At 53.4% G+C, this 20,134-nt stretch overlaps 1 protein-coding gene across 1 annotated transcript in view; it reads right to left on the bottom strand.

The window, feature by feature from the left end:
• DPYSL4 (dihydropyrimidinase like 4) overlaps window positions 1-20,134 on the bottom strand; it is an 81,762-nt gene that overhangs the window by 14,652 nt on the left and 46,976 nt on the right. The gene's annotated exons all lie outside the window — the stretch shown is intronic.

Here is a 20,134-nt window from a genome sequence, read left to right as displayed (position 1 = left end):
GGACAGGCAAGGGCGCCATTATTCTCTCCAGGATGTGATCGGGGAATGGGAGGTCAGCAGGGACAGGATTAACATGCAAAAGGGGGGAGAAGCGTCTTTCTGGGCACAAGGCAGAGGATGGCTTCAAGGGGGGGCATCAGCCATGCTCAGGTAGGCACCCTTAAACATGGTGGATGGCCGGGGTGGGGGAGGCAAGGCTTCTCAGTTGGGACATGGAGACATTAGGGACTAAAAGGGTAAGGAAAGTTTTCCTTACATCAAGCCTAAAATGGTCTCTGAAACTTCCAGTCTTCGTTGTGTAGCATGCAAATATGATTGGGAAACTCGATCCCTAAAGCTGTTCCCAGCCCAGTAGATCCAGTCAAATGTGTCAGTGAACCCAGGCTGGGTGGCCCCAGCGGGTCCCAGAATAGAGGTGAAAGTCAAAGATGAGTTAAATTTGATCTACATCATCATCACCCGGGGGTGGGGTGGGCTGGAGGGCAAGGGGGGAGTCCCAGCCAGCTGGGCAGGCCAGTGCCCACAGGGCCAGCCAGTTTTCAGGTGTGGTGGCCTCTCTTTTGAAAAGAAAATGTTGGTGGCTCTGAGGAGGCCGTATTAGGTGCCAAGAGTCCTCCCACCGATGATAACCTGGGGCACTGCCACAGGATGAGTGTGGGTACCTCTCCCACCTGGCCCCCAAACCTCCCTTGGCCTCTTATTTCTCTCCTTCCTTTCCTTTCTTGAATTCTTCCATCCTACTTTTTGGGGCAATGGAGACAGTCCCCAGAAAACAAGGCTCCCAGGGACAGAATCCCCATAGGGCCATTCACTGAATGGGTCCTGCTTGCAGCCTCGGGACCAAGGAGGCCCACGGGCTACTCTGAAGATGTTAGTAGACTTCAGACTCTCCTCAGAGCTCTTAGTGTCCATTCCCTTTTTTGGGTGGGTGTCTGTTTGCCTGCCTGCCTCTGTCTCCCCTTCCTTTTGTTTGTGCCTTTATCTCCCTCATCCTCCTCTCCAGTCGAGTGAGAAACCCAGTAGGATGCAGCTTAACTTCAAGGCCATTATGATTCCAGGATCAAAACTCAGCCAGCATTCCCTGTCCACTCCCCTGCCCTCAGCACTCCTCAGTCTTACAAGCCTGAGACGAGAACGTCCCTCCGTCATGGGGCCTGTTTGCTGGCCCTGTCCGGCCTCCCAAGACTTCCGCCTTTCCCAAAGCAGGACTACAGCAGACCCCTATTCCCTCCAGGGAGACTTTCCCAGGACTTCCCTCCTACCCTCAGGGCCGGCCTTTGGGAAGCACCCCACCCAGGCCAAAGACCCTCGTTGGGCTCTGGCTCTGTCCCAGTTCTTCCCTCATTTCCTTGGGATGCTGGGCTGCCAAACACAGGGCGCTCCCCCAGCTCTGAAGAGCTGCCCTGGACTAAGCCCGTGATCCCTGGCCCCAGGATGCCCGGGAGCCTCGGGACTGGGGGCCCTCCCAGCTGCTGGCTTTCTCCTGGACTAGCCTTTGAGAGCCCAAGACCGCATCTCAAAGACCCCCGTGAAGATGGCATGAGAAAAGCTAGCGGTAGCTCCAGCCACTGGGGGCCAGGGGGCCGGGATGAGCTTCCATCCCGAGAAGCCTCAGGAGGGGAAAGCCAGGGGGGTTATCCTAGATGGGGGATCCTGGGAAGGGAGCAAGGCTCCCGATTCCACCCCAGCTCTTGCTTCCCCAGCCCCAAGTGAACCGTGCATCCCCGGGAGGAAAGCTAGCTTCAGGCAGGATTATGGAGGGCAGAGTGGTGGGAGGACTGGGGGGGCAGGGCACTATATAGTGTGAGCACTGCATCCCCTGGGAGGGAGCAAGGTTGGAAGTATCTCTCCACCCACTCTTGGAGTCCCTTCTGGGCTCCCAGCCCTGGGGTGAGGAAGGCAAGGTCCAGGTGGGATGCAGTTGGGGATTTGTGGGGAAGATGCCTAAGGGAAGAAGTTGGGGATTTGTGGGGAAGAAGCCTAAGGCCCAGGTGGGATGCAGTGGGGATTGGAAGCGGAAAAGCACCAAAAAGAGAAAAGGGTGGGGGGAATAAGAGACAGGAACAACTGTGCTGGGGGCTAAAAGGATAAAGGGCAGTTCCCCTTCAGTCCACCTGCCACTAAGTGCTATGCTATTCTCTTGGGAACAAGTTATAGATCATTTGCAGTCAGGTGCCAAATGATGATAATTAAAAAGGAGGCAGAAAAGCCTTTTCCTGGGGGTGAAAATGGGAAAGAGAATAAGGGAAGGAAGGAGGAAGGCAGGAAATTGGTTGAGATCATATTTCAACAATCTCAAATTTAAAAAAAAATGGCCCTCAGAAGGCACTCTGAGAAGCAGCTATTGGTCTCTTCTCCAGCTCAATGGCCAGCCTGTCTATCCCTGATGACCTCCAGGAGTGAGTGAGAACCTTCCCTTCCCCAGGCAGAAGAAGCCCATCCCAATTTCATAAGACTCTGCTGGAAACTTCCTTTGCCCTTGACTTCTCAAATAGCCCTGGGAAAGGTAGCCCAGGAAGACCCTTCCCCTGTCTAAGGACTGCAGAAAACTTACTGGAAAGGGGAAGCAGAAGAGGAAAAAAGCCGTGGCCTGGGAGGGAGTGTCAATGGAAAGGGGTGCTGAGATTCTAGAAGTCAAATGTCAAAGGGAAGATGGGGGGCAGAAATTATACCCCAACCAGGTGACCATCTTGCTCAAAGAAGGCCAGCCCCCAGGACCCCATGGAGCTGGAGCTCCCAAAGTCAGCCTGAATGTGCAGTTTGTGTTTTGGCTTGGAGGGGGGGGAAAGGGGCAGGGGCTCCTTCCTCTCCTGGACTGGCCACCAAGCAGAGGGCACACTCTGGCACTTTCTGCAGCATCCTGGGTTGAGACTTGGGGGGGATGCCAGTGAGGGGTGAGAGCTGGAGACGCTGCTTGCCCTGTCCCTGATTTTCTCCCCCTCTCAAAAAAGATGGCTGTGGGACAAAGCCCCACTGTCTAACCTGCTTGTTCTAGAGTTCAGTTTCTTTCCTTCTGAGGGGTCTGGCCCTTTCCGGACCTTCACCTCACTATTTGTAACCTCCTTGGATGTCTCGGGCATCGAGTGAGCCTTCACGCCACCTCGGAGGTGGGCTACAGAGGGTGGGAGCTCCCCTTGGGCGTGAAGTCTCTGAGACTTCTAGATGAAGGCTCACTGGCAGCCCTTCATAATAACTTCAGACCTCCTGCTCAGTCATCTTTGAACTCTCCAAATTTTGACCAGTTGGAAGTTACAAATTTTCAGGGTCTTGAGATACTGGCAAAAAAAAATAAAAAGCCTTTGTTGAGACACTCTTACTTTCTGTTTCCATCCTAGCTTCTTTCCTGGGTGCCCGCAGACCTGTATAATCCTAAAAGCTTGGTCTTTGGGGGATTCTCGTTCGCTCCCATTTCTGTCTCGGACAGCCCCCGGTGGGTTGGCTGGTCTCTGAAGTCAGCTTCTGACCACACACCACAGCGTCGGCCTCCCCGTGCCAAGTGAGTCCAGAAAAGGGTGTATTTCCAGCCAGGCTCCCCTCTAGCCTTGGCCTTAGGAGCTTAATGTCCTTAGTACCCGTCCAGCCGAGGCTGTCACGCCCGCTTCCTCCTGCCTCAGACTACTAAGTGACCATGGCAGAAGAACTCGCCATCTACTGGCCAATGGGGAAATCCCACCAAGCATGGCCAATGTGGCACTTAAGGGATAGATCATCTGGCTCCCATCAGCCTCAAAACGGTTCCGGCTTGGTGGGCACAGAGCTTTCCCTCTCCAGGCATGGCCTTTGGGAACCCAAGGTCACGTCCAAGGACACATCTAAAGATGGCAGGAGAAGAGCTAATGGCTGTGCAGTGCCCTCCTTAAAAGAAGAAAATTCTAAATACTTTCCCCCTTAACACTTAGTTGAGAGCAGCCTTAAAGAAAGTCTGAAGTGAAGTTCAAGCTGAATTCAGATGGGGAGATCTCGAGTCAGGGTCCTGTGGAATAAGGAGCCGAAGAGTCAGTGAAGGCTTAGGATGGTCAGTGACCATCAGAAGATCAGAAGATCCAGGAGACCCGGGGAGGGGGAGGGAAGAAGGGCTTTTCTCCCATAGCCAGCTGGGAGAGCCCAAAGAGACACCGAAAGGGAAGTGGGAGAACACCTGTTAGACCTTACCTACCCCAGACTCTCCCTCGGGGCCCATGCCAAAGGCTTCACTTACCCTAAAGCAAAGCCTGGGGCTGGGAGGAGGAGGAGGAGGAGGGATAAATTCAGAATGAACCTGGCCAACATTCTGGGTGGGTCCATCCCGTGTGTACTCTGCTTACCTGAAGCACCCCCTGCTGGGCAAGAGCTTCCCCCACCTCCCCCCTGTCCAAGGTACTTCCTGCTGGGGCTCTATCTGCTCATCTCCCCACCACCTCATCTGCATGCCCCTTTCTGATGCCTCCATGGGGGCTTCCAATCTATCTCCAGACAGTCCCCTGAGCCCACATGGGCTCAGCCCCCGGCCCTGGGACAGCCTCAACCAACCAAATGGACGGATTCTGAAGTGGGAGGATTTTGTGTTCATATTCTCACCACTCCAGTATAGTGCCTGGCACAAAGTAGGTGCTTAATAAGTGCTTGTTGAGTAATTAATTGGGGGAAATGATTCCAGAGGGTCCCTTTGTTAGAATATTGAGTCATCATGGACAAAGAATTGACCAGGAGTCCAGATTGCCTCTGCTTCATCTCTATGGATTTGGCCAGCCGGCCCTGGGAAGCAGCCGACCGGAGCCGGGGCTTAGGCCGGGAGCGGCTCTCTGGGGGGCAGGAGGGACCAGGCAGAACTTAGGCTCTTCTTTCGGGGATGAGGCTTCCGAGCTCAGGAGCACCAGCAGTAGTATTTGGAAATCTGTGCCCTGGCTCGCTGAAGCTCAGCTGGGAGAGCACAAAGTGACCTACCTCTACAATATCCTTGACAAGTAGTTCACCTTTCCTGTGCCTAAAGCATCTCGCCATCTTTGGCAGGAAAATCCCCCTAAGACTGAGCCCGACTGACCCCCTTGGCAGCCGGCACCCACCCACCGGTCCTTCCACCGCCTTTTGGCGTCGAGCGGCAATTTCTTCTTTCCAGAGAGAGCGAGCTCTCTTGCTCCCCTCACACAATGGCAAATCATTTGAGTGAAGAACAACCTTCATAAATGGGAATGCCAGTCACACTGGTGAGCTGCTGATCTCGTTCAGATGGAAGAAGGTGCGAAGGTAGAAGATCTATAACTCGGCACTCAATTTTGATGAGGAAGGGAGGAGAGAGAACTAGAGTATGGGTTACCACCATCAGGGAGGGCAAGCCCAGATGGGCACTGCGATGTGGGCTCGGGAGGATCTAAAAGCAGGCAGAGGGTAGGGGGCTGGGCATCTGGGGGCCAGGGGAGTGGGGAGACAAGGGGAGCCTTTAGATAATGGGAGCTGGACAGAAAAAGGGAGATGGAGTGGTACCCAAGAGAAAGCTGGCCAAACCCCAACCTTGATGTCGGGGCGTAAGCTGAAGATCCAAACTTAGGAGGGGCCATAGGGCAAAGTACATGTAGAAAATGGGGGAGGGGGAAGGGATGGAGAAAAAAACCTGGTTGGGGTATGGAATGAGGGCATAATAGACGTTCCATTCTTGTCTGTTTCAGACTAACCTTCTCTTCCCCCCCCCCATTCTTCCTGTCCTAAACCTGACATATACAGAGACCTGTGCCCGAGAAGGACACGAATGAGCTCCCGACCTAGTCCTGGTGTCCTAAACCTGACATCTACAGAGACCTGTGCCCGAGAAGGACCACGAGCTCCCGACCTAGTCCTGGTGTCCTAAACCTGACATATACAGAGACCTGTGGCCGAGAAGGACCACGAGCTCCCGACCTAGTCCTGGTGTCCTAAACCTGACATATACAGAGACCTGTGCCCGAGAAGGACACGAATGAGCTCCCGACCTAGTCCTGGGGTCCTAAACCTGACATCTACAGAGACCTGTGGCCGAGAAGGACCACGAGCTCCGCACCTAGTCCTGGTGACCCAAACCTGACATATACAGAGACCTGTGGCCGAGAAGGACCACGAGCTCCCCACCTAGTCCTGGTGTCCTAAACCTGACATCTACAGAGACCTGTGCCCGAGAAGGACCACGAGCTCCCGACCTAGTCCTGGTGTCCTAAACCTGACATATACAGAGACCTGTGGCCGAGAAGGACCACGAGCTCCCGACCTAGTCCTGGTGTCCTAAACCTGACATATACAGAGACCTGTGCCCGAGAAGGACACGAATGAGCTCCCGACCTAGTCCTGGGGTCCTAAACCTGACATCTACAGAGACCTGTGGCCGAGAAGGACCACGAGCTCCGCACCTAGTCCTGGTGACCCAAACCTGACATATACAGAGACCTGTGGCCGAGAAGGACCACGAGCTCCCCACCTAGTCCTGGGGTCCTAAACCTGACATCTACAGAGACCTGTGGCCGAGAAGGACCACGAGCTCCCCACCTAGTCCTGGTGTCCTAAACCTGACATCTACAGAGACCTGTGGCCGAGAAGGACCACGAGCTCCCCACCTAGTCCTGGGGTCCTAAACCTGACATATACAGAGACCTGTGGCCGAGAAGGACCACGAGCTCCCCACCTAGTCCTGGTGTCCTAAACCTGACATCTACAGAGACCTGTGGCCGAGAAGGACCACGAGCTCCCCACCTAGTCCTGGGGTCCTAAACCTGACATATACAGAGACCTGTGGCCGAGAAGGACCACGAGCTCCCCACCTAGTCCTGGTGTCCTAAACCTGACATATACAGAGACCTGTGGCCGAGAAGGACCACGAGCTCCCCACCCAGTCCTGGGGTCCTAAACCTGACATCTACAGAGACCTGTGGCCGAGAAGGACCACGAGCTCCCCACCCAGTCCTGGGGTCCTAAACCTGACATCTACAGAGACCTGTGCCCGAGAAGGACCACGAGCTCCCCACCTAGTCCTGGGGTCCTAAACCTGACATATACAGAGACCTGTGGCCGAGAAGGACACGAATGAGCTCCCGACCTAGTCCTGGTGTCCTAAACCTGACATATACAGAGACCTGTGGCCGACCACGAGCTCCCGACCTAGTCCTGGTGACCTAAACCTGACATATACAGAGACCTGTGGCCGAGAAGGACCACGAGCTCCCCACCTAGTCCTGGTGTCCTAAACCTGACATCTACAGAGACCTGTGCCCGAGAAGGACCACGAGCTCCCCACCTAGTCCTGGTGACCTAAACCTGACATCTACAGAGACCTGTGCCCGAGAAGGACCACGAGCTCCACACCTAGTCCTGGTGACCTAAACCTGACATATACAGAGACCTGTGGCCGAGAAGGACCACGAGCTCCCCACCTAGTCCTGGGGTCCTAAACCTGACATATACAGAGACCTGTGGCCGACCACGAGCTCCCGACCTAGTCCTGGTGACCTAAACCTGACATATACAGAGACCTGTGGCCGAGAAGGACCACGAGCTCCCCACCTAGTCCTGGTGTCCTAAACCTGACATCTACAGAGACCTGTGCCCGAGAAGGACCACGAGCTCCCGACCTAGTCCTGGGGTACTAAACCTGACATCTACAGAGACCTGTGGTCGAGAAGGACCACGAGCTCCCCACCTAGTCCTGGGGTCCTAAACCTGACATCTACAGAGACCTGTGGCCGAGAAGGACCACGAGCTCCCCACCCAGTCCTGGTGACCTAAACCTGACATATACAGAGACCTGTGGCCGAGAAGGACCACGAGCTCCCCACCTAGTCCTGGGGTCCTAAACCTGACATATACAGAGACCTGTGGCCGAGAAGGACCACGAGCTCCCCACCCAGTCCTGGGGTCCTAAACCTGACATATACAGAGACCTGTGGCCGAGAAGGACCACGAGCTCCCCACCCAGTCCTGGTGACCTAAACCTGACATATACAGAGACCTGTGGCCGAGAAGGACCACGAGCTCCCCACCCAGTCCTGGGGTCCTAAACCTGACATATACAGAGACCTGTGGCCGAGAAGGACCACGAGCTCCCCACCTAGTCCTGGGGTCCTAAACCTGACATATACAGAGACCTGTGGCCGAGAAGGACCACGAGCTCCCCACCTAGTCCTGGGGTCCTAAACCTGACATATACAGAGACCTGTGCCCGAGAAGGACCACGAGCTCCCCACCTAGTCCTGGTGACCTAAACCTGACATATACAGAGACCTGTGCCCGAGAAGGACACGAATGAGCTCCCGACCTAGTCCTGGTGTCCTAAACCTGACATCTACAGAGACCTGTGGCCGAGGACCACCACGAGCTCCCCACCTAGTCCTGGGGTCCTAAACCTGACATATACAGAGACCTGTGCCCGAGAAGGACCACGAGCTCCCCACCTAGTCCTGGTGACCTAAACCTGACATATACAGAGACCTGTGGCCGAGAAGGACCACGAGCTCCCCACCTAGTCCTGGTGTCCTAAACCTGACATCTACAGAGACCTGTGGGCGAGAAGGACCACGAGCTCCCGACCTAGTCCTGGTGTCCTAAACCTGACATCTACAGAGACCTGTGGCCGAGAAGGACCACGAGCTCCCGACCTAGTCCTGGGGTCCTAAACCTGACATCTACAGAGACCTGTGGTCGAGAAGGACCACGAGCTCCCCACCCAGTCCTGGGGTCCTAAACCTGACATCTACAGAGACCTGTGGTCGAGAAGGACCACGAGCTCCCGACCTAGTCCTGGGGTCCTAAACCTGACATATACAGAGACCTGTGGTCGAGAAGGACCACGAGCTCCCCACCCAGTCCTGGGGTCCTAAACCTGACATATACAGAGACCTGTGGCCGAGAAGGACCACGAGCTCCCCACCTAGTCCTGGGGTCCTAAACCTGACATATACAGAGACCTGTGGCCGAGAAGGACCACGAGCTCCCCACCTAGTCCTGGTGTCCTAAACCTGACATCTACAGAGACCTGTGCCCGAGAAGGACCACGAGCTCCCCACCTAGTCCTGGGGTCCTAAACCTGACATCTACAGAGACCTGTGGTCGAGAAGGACACGAATGAGCTCCCGACCTAGTCCTGGTGTCCTAAACCTGACATCTACAGAGACCTGTGGTCGAGAAGGACCACGAGCTCCCCACCCAGTCCTGGGGTCCTAAACCTGACATATACAGAGACCTGTGGTCGAGAAGGACCACGAGCTCCCCACCCAGTCCTGGGGTCCTAAACCTGACATATACAGAGACCTGTGGCCGAGAAGGACCACGAGCTCCCCACCTAGTCCTGGGGTCCTAAACCTGACATATACAGAGACCTGTGGCCGAGAAGGACCACGAGCTCCCCACCTAGTCCTGGTGTCCTAAACCTGACATCTACAGAGACCTGTGCCCGAGAAGGACCACGAGCTCCCCACCTAGTCCTGGTGACCTAAACCTGACATATACAGAGACCTGTGGCCGAGAAGGACCACGAGCTCCCCACCTAGTCCTGGTGTCCTAAACCTGACATCTACAGAGACCTGTGCCCGAGAAGGACCACGAGCTCCCCACCTAGTCCTGGTGACCTAAACCTGACATCTACAGAGACCTGTGCCCGAGAAGGACCACGAGCTCCACACCTAGTCCTGGGGTCCTAAACCTGACATATACAGAGACCTGTGGTCGAGAAGGACCACGAGCTCCCCACCTAGTCCTGGGGTCCTAAACCTGACATCTACAGAGACCTGTGGTCGAGAAGGACCACGAGCTCCCCACCTAGTCCTGGGGTCCTAAACCTGACATATACAGAGACCTGTGGCCGAGAAGGACCACGAGCTCCTGACCTGGTCCTGGAGAGGAACACTGTCAGTCCCCCAAATCAGTGTAGGCAGGGGAGATAGAACTGGCCAGCAGAGGGAATGGGGATATGAAATGTACGCTCAATGAGATCCTATCACTCAAATATGCGCCCCTCTCCCACCAAGGCCCGACGGTGTGACCGGAACGCCATCGACAATCTCTTGTGAGAAAACACTTGGGTTACGGTCAGGCTCTGGCGGGCTGTCCTCTCTGCGCCCTCTGCCACTTCCCCAACCCCCAGAGAGGCTTTCTGGATCAAAAATGGCCACGGAAGAAAAGGGGAAAGGTCCTGTCCTTTGACCAGGGACCTACAGCCAACTTCAATTGCCCTTAGAGATGAGTGACCGTGCCCTTGGCTGAGGACAAAGGTTCAGAATCAAACCCGCCACCTGTCCCTGGAGAACGAAGTCCCGGCACAGGAGCAATCCCAGGGGCAGCCGCAAGTGCCCTGGGGGGACAGTGGCAGCAGGCCCGGGCAGCAAACCGGCCGCTTTGGCTGATGAGAGCATGCCATGGCAGGGGCAGGGAGGGAGGGGGCATCGAGAGCCAGCCTGGTAAAGGGCTGAAGGGCAGCCGGAGGGATTTGCATTCTCTCCTGTGGGCAAGCGCTCCGAATTCTAGATGCCGGAAAGGTGTCAGACCAGTGCTTTAGGAAGACTATTTTGGCGGCTGTGTAGAGAGGGCAGATCAGAGAGAGGGCGCCGGAAGCAGCCCCCACGTGAGGGCCATTGCGGAAGTCCAGAAAGAGCTGGGGAGGGCCTGCTCTGAGGTGCTGGCGACATGGAGAGGAGAGCAGCAAGGAAGAGGGGGGGAGGAGGTGTGATGGTGGATTTGGCAACTGATTGGCCAGGGAGTGATAGACGGGGACTCTCGGGTGTCTGAAGGAGCCAAGAGGGAGATCTGAAGATGCTGAACAGCCTGGGATCGGGGCTGGGCCCAGAAGCTCGGTCCCCTCCCCCTGAGTCAGAGAACTTTGTCCCCCAGTCCAGGAGCTGGGAGGAGGCCGAGGCCACCCTTCCCTCTCCTTCAGCGCTTGGCTCCCTCCAGGCTAGCCCTGGGGCTGCTTTGCCAAAGTTAAGCAGCGGTTTTCAAGTCAGGTTACAGAATGCAAGGATTTCTGATTGGAAAGTCCCTAAAAGACCACCTGGCCAAGGCCGGCTTCTCGAGGACAGCTTGGCTTGCTGGGAAGGTTTTCCTTACATCAAGCCCCCCTTGACCTCAGTAGCTTCCACCCTCCAAGGCCACAGGACAGGTGCCTCCTGGAGCTATCAGCCTTGGATAAAGGAGTGTGAGCCTTTCCAGAGGCCTGCTATTCCTGGCAGGTTTGGATGAGGGCAAAGGGCAGAAAACCATGGAAGTATTACCTACATCCTCATCTACCCTCCTCCCTTCAGCTAATTATTATGGTCTAGGACAGAGGTGAAAGTTGGAAAAGGCCCTCAAGGCAAAATGCACCTGGGGGGCCACTTTTTTCCCCAAAAGGCTTTGGGAATAGGGCCCAGGTAGAACCTGAGGTTTCCTGGCCCGGGGAGGGGATGGGCATCAAGGTAGGGCCCTGTCCTGGTGGGAGGCCCCAGAGGTACAAAGGTACCTCTCCTCCTCAGGGGTGCAGAACAGGGCAGGGCTTCTTGGGGGGAGGCGGAGGACAGCGGACAGCTTTCTGATCCCCTCTGATCCTCCTGGGTCACATTCCCTTTCCTCCCCCCCAACTGCTCCAGCTATCCCTTAAGTGGTAGCCACATGTCCGGGGAATGTCTTCAGAGGCATCTCGCTCACTGTTGAGGGTTCAAGTTCCTCTGGTCCAAGAGGATTATTCCTGCTCCATTTCTCCTTTGGGAGGAGTCCCGAGTCCGGCTGGCTTTCGCAGTCCCTTTCCTGGATGCTTTCCTCGGCCATTCTGGCCGCAGAAGTGGGGGCCGGGGGAAGGCGCGGGGAGCGAGGTCTCCCCCTGACATTCTTCTCTCAGCAGCTTTGCAGGGACTTCTAGGTTCAGATTCTGCTTGCTCTCCATTCCTTCCCGTGTCCATTGGGCACCTTTCCTTACTGCCTAGGAAGCTGTTCCATTGGTCTCTGGTAAATATGATTCTGGAGGGCAGGGCCGGGTTCAGCCCGCCCCCAAGAGGAAGGCTGGCCCAGACTCCCCCCTCCCCCTTCCTGAAGGCCGGGCCCTCCTGGCAGTTTCTGCAGAGGTCCACCCAGTCTAAACCACAGCCATTTGGCTGGCTTGCCTGTTCTGTAGTAGACATTAAAATGATCCAAAGGCCAGGGTCGCCACGCAGGGAGAGGCCCATAGGGCCGCCGCCCAGGGGACTTGTCCCCTCTTGGCCCAGGCACCTCGCCCTCACAAAGGCCTCCCCGAAGGCCCTCTAGAGAGGGATTGCCATACCTTCGTTTCTTGGAACCCTTAGGAGTCTAGGCCAAAGAATTGATCACCACTGACCAACCTATCCCTGCCAAGACTGTGGATGTGGCTGGCCCCGTCCTTGGACAGCAGATTCTGTCAGGGTTTGGGGCCCTAGCTTATGCCCCCTCCCCTAGGCGGGTGGGCCCTGCCAGGCAAAGCTCAACACTACAAAAAGCATCGCTGAGGATGGCACGAAGGTGCCAGTTCAGTGCACTGGGATCACTTGGATCCCTCTTGATGGATTATTCTTGATGGATTAAAAGAGGATGTCAGTCATTCACACCTCAGGGGAAAGGCAGACACTTTCCTCCTCACACCACAGTGAAATCGGTAGGGAGGGTGGGAAGCTTGGAGCAAAATGGGGGATTAGTGCTGGAGGGGAGCAAGGAAGGAAGTCCACTACTCTCGAAGGAAAGCAGGCTGGGCAGGGCTCCAGTTGGACTTGGTCAGAGCAGTGAGCGGGTGGGCAAGGGTGAGGATCAAAGGGGGGACGTCTGCAGGAAGAGGGATGGAGAGAGGAGGACGAAGACAAGAAATCTGCTGTAGCTCCACCTGGAGCCTGGAGCTGAAGGGGCAGGCTTAAGACAAATCCATGGGGCTAAAAAGGTAGGGGAGAGAGAGATGAGAGAGAGGAGAAGGAAGGAAAGGGAAGCCCGGAGGAGGTGAGAGAGAAGAGATGGAGGGAGGGGTGACAAGTTGCTGAGAGTGCCAGTGGCACTCACCACCCTAACTGCTCCCTCCACAAATTACTTTCATCTTGAAGCGAATGTCTTCAGGCTCACCAGCAACCTGGGCGGCTGCTCTTCCCCATGACCCAGCAGCTCCCAGCACCTTCCTGGTTTTGATGAGAGTTTCCCGCTGGCCTCTGCTAAATCCAGACAAGTTCCTTACCCTCAGGCTGGTACCAAGGCTTGATCCCTAAACTACCAGAATCCTTCAGCAAAATGGTTGCCTTAGAGGACAGGCCCACTAGGGACAGTATCCAATCAGTCAACACAATCAATAAACATTTATTAAGCGCCTATTATGTGCCTGGCACTGTGCTGGGCACTGAGGATACACAAACGAAAAGGAGACAGCTTCCCTCAAGGGCATTCTACTGGCTCCAGTACCATCTCTTTCCTTAGCCTTAAAAGCCCAGTATCCATCCAGAAACGGTGACCCAAAAAGGACATTTCTCCTCCATTCCCTCTTTTTTGGAATATTCAGTGGCCATGATAAAAAAATTCATAATCTGGCAGTTAACCAGCCAATAATGGTCCTTCTCTCCGGTCAATTTGTCCCCATCCAGATTTAACTAAGCCCCCAACCCCTGTAATCCTCCTAGCTCAGCGGGACCTCCTAGAATTTGCCACATGCAATAGACCCTCTGACCGCCTAAAGTTGTTCCCCAAGGATACGAGGAGAGAGCATGAGAGTAGGAAGGAGACCCCCCCATTTATTTGGATCGGTAAGGACTTTGATTTCTAGAAAGGTGGGGGGAATATTAGTGACAACATGGTAGGAAGGGCAGATATTTTCCTCCTGCATCTAGTGAAATCGGCCTCGTTCGCCTAGAAGCCGAGCACCGGCTCGCAGAAAGTTCTGAGCTGGAGGAGGACTGGGGGAGAGGACGCTGTACAAAGGCCAGCTTGGGCAGCGGAGGAGAAAGGGCAGCTCTGCATTGGCAAGGAACATATGGAGGCCACTGAGATCCCTGGGGTGGAGAGGGGGTGGGGCCCCAGATAAGCCACATCTACCTCAACATTTAACTTGGAGTCAACTCGTAGGACCTGTGACTTGTTGGCTGGCTTAAGTTAAAGGCAGGAGAAAGGTCAAAGGGGGGAGGGGGGAGGAAGAAGGAGGACCGGTAGCTTAAAAGACTAGGAGAGAATAAAATATGCTGGAATAATATCCATATACGTATATCGGGGGGAAGCCACTGCCAAAGATGGGTGCAGAACCATTTTCAAGGAGTGTGTCTTCCAAGTGTCGCTGTCCCTGGTCTATTGTATCCTAAGTGGTTCCGATTTGGGGTCCCGCTCCAATAGTATGAATGCATACTGAGAGTGGGAACAGTTACATATGAACAATCTTCCTAAAATTCAGCTTGCACGTGGCTAAAAGGAGTCTTTAACAGTGTTAGGTAGGCTGCTTGTATGTACTGGATGCAATTCATCAAGACTTGATCATGCATTTGTTAGCAAAACATTGTGCTAGGTAGTGGGGATGCAAAGAGAAAAAAGAAGAAAAAGTCTTATATTGTACTAATTCTGCACAATATAAATTTTGAAAGTGATGAATAAGTATATAATGGGAGGATGCAAAGAGCCTGGAAAGATCCAGGAAGAATTCATCCCTAAAGGGATGGGCACCTGTGGGATTGACCCAAAGTGGGCTCCAAATCACTGGAGTAATGAAACGGGGTGGGGGGTGGGGGACGGGGAAAAGGGAGCTGGCCAAGTACTCAAAAAGGACCCGATAGTCCCTTCAACTGCACACCTGGCCAGCGACCGTGCTACTGTCATGGAAAACAGCTACTCTTGCCTGGGGAAGGCACAGCGTAGGTCTTCAGAAGAACAAAGCTCTGGACAAAGGCTGAATTCTGATGCAAAGTCCCTGCTTGAGACTCAGTAAGCTCTATCCTGTAGGAAGGAAACCTGCATTAGAGGTGTCCAGAACCTCATGGGAGAATCGGGGCTCCACAGCAGCCAGCAATAAAACCAGCAACTTCAGCTGTCTAAGCGCACAAAGGATGGCGACCAATAGTGGGGGGAAGAAGCCATTCTCGGGACTGAAAGCCAATTTTACCTCAAAGGTTGTCAGTCAATGAATCTTGGGGGGGGCAGAGATGACAGACAACACTCGGAAAGGAAATAGGATACACAGAAGCACGGGAGAGGGTGGTGGGGAAAGCTGGGTAGCACTCTGTCCTTGGAGAAGAAAAAAACAAATGAAGTGCAGGAATCCTGAGTGGCAAAAGTAAAACTGGAGATGGAAGCGAGATCAGAAATAAGCAATGGGTGAGAAGTTCAAGTTTGCCCCAGATGCAGAAAGGACCTGATGTCCTGGATCCCATTCTCATCCACCAGGAGGAAATGGTCCCTAAGATGGGAAGTAGGGGATTCTGGGGGAAAGAAACTATTGCTTCATCGGAGAACTTCTGGTAAACCAGGAAAGGAAGGCTGATGATAGTCTGCCGTGCAAATGGTCTATTTGGGAATAGAGCAGATGTCTCTGGGCTCAAAGAGAGGACAGATGGGAGCCTACAATTCTGCCAGGGAAGCCAGAGGAGGAATAGGAAGCTCTTAAGAATGAAATTGTGAAGAAACAAAGAGAAATTATTGAAGAGACGGAGGTCGATGCGCCGGAAGCTCATTAACCACCCTAGATGGACAATGGGGACACATTGTAGGATATGGGAATGAGGGGCCATGTTGCAGAATATGGGAATATGGGAACAGGAGAGGGCAAGTGTGGTAAATGTGCTGAGGGTGAGGGGAGGCTGGCCAGGGAGCCTGGGCCCAGAAATGAGTGGGTTTCTGGGCAAAAGGAAGGAGAATAGGGTCAGGTCACCTCCCGGCACAGATGACAATGAGGATGAACAACAAAGGCAAAGTGGAGATGGTTAATTCTTCTTTTGTTTCTGGTTTCTCGTCCCTGGCAAAGGTTTGGGGACTGGAAGAAACTGAAGAAAAGGACTTGTAGTGAATTGAAATCAAAGATAAGTAAGGAGACAGTAAGACAGCACCTAGATGGATGTCCTTGAGAGCTCCATTTCCCAGGATCCAAGGGACCACATCCTAAAACACTGCAAGGACCAACAGAGTGACTGCTGAGACTGTCGAGGATCTTTGAAAAATTACAGAGAACAAACAGGAAGGCGGCTGCAGGACTGGGAAGGGGGCAAATAATGAAAAAGGGAAGAGAACAGAATTCACCGACTGGAAGGCATGGAGCTGAACGTTCACACGATTTCTGGCAAAACGGAAGAAGGCAGGATTTGAGGGATAGTCAGGGAATACATAGAAAAGAAGGCGGGAAGGACGGAGGGTCAGCATGGCTTCATCGCAAACGGGCCAGACTCGAGGTGCTTTTTCTAAAAGGGGTTACTAAGATGGCAGATGAGAGGAGCGGCGCAGGGGTGGTTCGTGTAGGTTCTAGCAAAACATTGGGCAAGGTCGTGTTTTTCTTTTGACAAGATGAAGCTAAACGGGCCAGAAAAGAAGTACCACGAATTGGATGTCCCTAATGGCTGGCCGGGACCCGGTCATGAATAGTTTACTATCAACTGAGAGGGAAGTCTCTAGTGGAACGCTCCTGGCTCTCCTGCCAAGTGAGATTCTCTGGCCTAAGCAGATAGTGAGGCTAGACCCCAGGGAGGCCGCAGCAGCCCCCCCTCCCCAAGCTGTAGCCCTCTGGTGCAGGGCCCAGGGGTCTGGTCTCTAGGTAGCAATGATCTCCCATGGGCTCTGGTTTTAGAATCCTGAGTTGCTGTAGCCAAAGAATGATCCCATTCTGAGTGGTCAAGCCACTGAGAAACCCCAAAGTCAATGGAGGTCGTGGGGGCACCTGCTAGAACTTTCCCACCCTTGCACAGTTTTGGAGAATCCAGAACCACGCCATAGAATCGAAAGAGAACAGTTAAATAATGCTTTGCCCTTTTTTTTTTTTTTCCAGTGTCTTACTCTGCACAGAAAGTATGAGAGTCAAATGCTTCCCATTGATTCTATCTCGCCATTGACTCGATTTTGCATCTCCCTGAGATTTTGTATAACTGCCTAAGTCACGAAGTTACTGGTCTCTGAATAAAGTTCAGAGGTCCAGTCTTCCTCTCCGAGTTAAGTTTAAAAGTTCAGTTTTCCTACAAGTCACTTTAATGAACAGAAACCTGTTATCTCTATACCACTAGATGTCCTCCGAGGAAGCCGGGTCCATTCTCTCGGTACCACTAGGTGGCCTTGCAGGCGATGGAATCGGTCCGAGTTTCCTAGTGACAAGATGGGAGCAGCAGCTGCTGGGCTGATGCTTGGGACTTAGGAAGAAATCGAATCGTCTTCCCCAGCTAGGATTCTGCCGCCTGATTTTTGGCTGCTCCTTTTGTCCATAAAATAATGTGTCGGCCCTCATTCGGGGTCTTTCGGCTCTCTGAGGAGCTAAAGCTCTTTTTGACTGGCAGCCTTACCAATAAACTGAATATTTTCAAAACTGTAGCCTCGGTTTACCCTAATTTCCATCATGACAACGGTAAGAGAGACAGGAAGGTAAACATCTACGAAGGGGCTCAATGGCCATGACAATGGAGGGTTGGGAAAAGAGAGCTACGTGGCCCGGACTCACTGGAGCCGAGATTTTGTGGGTTCAGGCCCTGATCCATGGCCACTAAGGGTCCCCTGTGTCTGGGAAGAAATGAGGTCAGGAGAGCAGACTGGATGTACATAAGCACAATGTATGACAAGCGTACACGGCAAGCACGTTCCCCACACTGCTGAACACACAATGTCCCAGCTGTTCCAGGGCTCCCAGGGACATCCCACCCACTCAGAAGGGAAGGCAAGAACACTGGGAGATTTGGGGGGAATTACAGAAAGCCTCCCCCCAGGGAAGCCTGAGGGCAATGGACTTCCAAAAGGAGGAGACCCAGACCCCCAGATCCAGCACACGGCCTTCCCAATCGTGTCCAATGAGCACGGCCTGGCCACGGCTGCAGAGCATCCCAAAGAGCTGACCAACAGACTCTGCAAGCCGCAGTTGGAGAGGGTAAGGCTCAGGCTTCGCTCACACCGCCCCAAGCCCAGTCCAAGCGACTTTGTGACCCGCCATCTTTGGCTTCTTTCCCGGGGGGGGGGGGGGGGGGGTCAGACCAGAGACACCGGCCATGGAGCAGAGCTACGGCTTTGCCATCATCCACTCTCTTATCTTTCTGGGAGACGTGTTTCTTCTGCCATTAAGGGCCACAAAGCTTTTAATATTTCAAGAGAGAATATTGGCTTTTGCCACATAGAAAATGACTCCAAGAATGGAATCAAAAAGGACACGAGGCTGGATGATGTTTTCTGTAATAGCTAACATTTATGTACCTCTTACTATGGGCCAGCCTGGAGGATGCCATTATCATCCCATTTTACAGGTGAGGAAACTGAGGCAGGCAGCGGGAAAGGGACTTGGACAGGGTCCCCTGGCAAGTGTTCACGGCCAAATTTGAACTCTGGTCTCTCAGGCTTAGGTCCAGGCTTCTGGGCTCTGTGCCCCCCCCCCTTTGCCTATTTGTCTTTATTATGGGGGTAGGGAACTGCACTGACTACGTGCCAAACAAAAGGTATCCATAAAACTAAGGTTTTTTGTGTTATTTTTTAAAAGGAGAATAATGACTTCTGAAGGACTGCCCAGTTCTAGATCACTCTGGTCTGGGAGGAAAGCCCAAGAGAGAACACTCTCCAATCGGGGACCCCTTTCACCTTGCTGCCCTGTGGAAGCCCAAGGTCCGGGCACCTGCACAGGGGCCTGGGGGGCTGGTGGGGGACCCTCTTCCAATGTGCTTGCTGGGGCCCCATCCAAAGGCCCCCAAGCTCAGTGAATTCACTTTCCAAAGCTCTTTATTACCTCCCCTCCAATGGGTGCTTCCCCCAAAGTCTAATTTCTGTTAAAATTATTGGCGCCTTAAAGTGCTGCTCAGGTCTCTCTCTCTCTCTCTCTCTCTCTCTCTCTCTCTCTCTCTCTCTCTCTCTCTCTCTCTCTCTCTCTCTCTCTCTCTCTCTCTCTCTCTCCCTCCCTCCCTCCCTCCCTCCCTCTCTCCTTCTATCTTTGTTTCTTTGTTTCTCCCCCTTCCTCCTTCTCTCCTTTTTCTTTTTTTTCTGTCTCCCTCTCTATCCAACCCCTCTCCCTCTGTTTATTTCCCCATCCTCTCTCTCTTGCTTTCTTGCTTTCTTTTTCTCTCTCCTTACTCTCTCCCAGTCCTTCTCTCTCTCCTAGACTCTCTCCCTCTCTGCCTTCCTTCCTTTTCATCCCTCTCTCATTTTTCTTCTCTCTCTTCCTCTCTCCCTCTGTTTATCTTTCTCCATCCTCCCTCTCTCCTCTTTCTTGCTTGATTTCTTCTCTTTTTCTGTCTCTCTCCTCTCACTCTCTCCCCTAGACTGTCTCCCTCTTTTTTTCCTGTCTTTGTTTCTCCCTCTTTCTCCCTTTCCTTTTTTTCTTCTTGTCTTTCTGAATCTCTCCCCTTTTTCTTCACCCCTCCCTCTCTCTCTGTTTCTTTTCCCCTTCCCTTCTCTCTCCTTTTTCTTTCTTCTTTCTCTTTTCTGTTTCTCCCCCTTCACTTCCTCTCTCCTTTTTCTTCTTTTTTCTGTTTCTCTTTCTCTCTCCCATCTTTCTTCACTTCCTTTCCCCCTCTCTGTTTCTTTTTCCTCTTCCTCCCTCTCTCCTTTTTTTTTATTCTCTCTCTCCGTTTTTTTTTCCTGTTTCTCCCCCGGCTCTGTCCTCCCTCTCTCCTCATTCTTCTCTCTATCCCTCTCTCTGTCTCTGTCTCTTTCTCTGTTTTTCTGTTTCTCCCCTGACCCTATCCTCCCTCTCCTCGTTCTTCTCTCTGTCTCTGTCTCTCTTTCTCTTTCTCACTCTCTCTCTTTCTCTCTGTCTCTCTCTTTTTCTGTTTTTTTTCTGTTTCTCCCCTGACTCTGTCCTCCCTCTCTCCTCGTTCTTCTCTCTGTCTCTGTCTCTCTGTCTCTCTTTTTCTCTCTCTCACACTCTCTCTCTTTCTCTCTGTCTCTCCCTCTTCTGTCTCTGTCTCTGTCTGTCTCTGTCTCTCTCTCCCTCTTCTGTCTCTGTCTCTCTCTCTCTGTCTCTGTCTCTCTGTCTCTGTCTCTCTTTTTCTCTCTCTCACACTCTCTCTCTTTCTCTCTGTCTCTCCCTCTTCTGTCTCTGTCT

The sequence above is a fragment of the Sminthopsis crassicaudata genome, chromosome 2 (genome assembly GCF_048593235.1).
Source record: "Sminthopsis crassicaudata isolate SCR6 chromosome 2, ASM4859323v1, whole genome shotgun sequence".
Classification (NCBI taxonomy): Eukaryota; Metazoa; Chordata; class Mammalia; order Dasyuromorphia; family Dasyuridae; genus Sminthopsis; species Sminthopsis crassicaudata.
The sequence above is the reverse complement of the archived record's forward strand: the minus strand, read 5'-3'. Positions and strand labels throughout refer to the sequence as shown.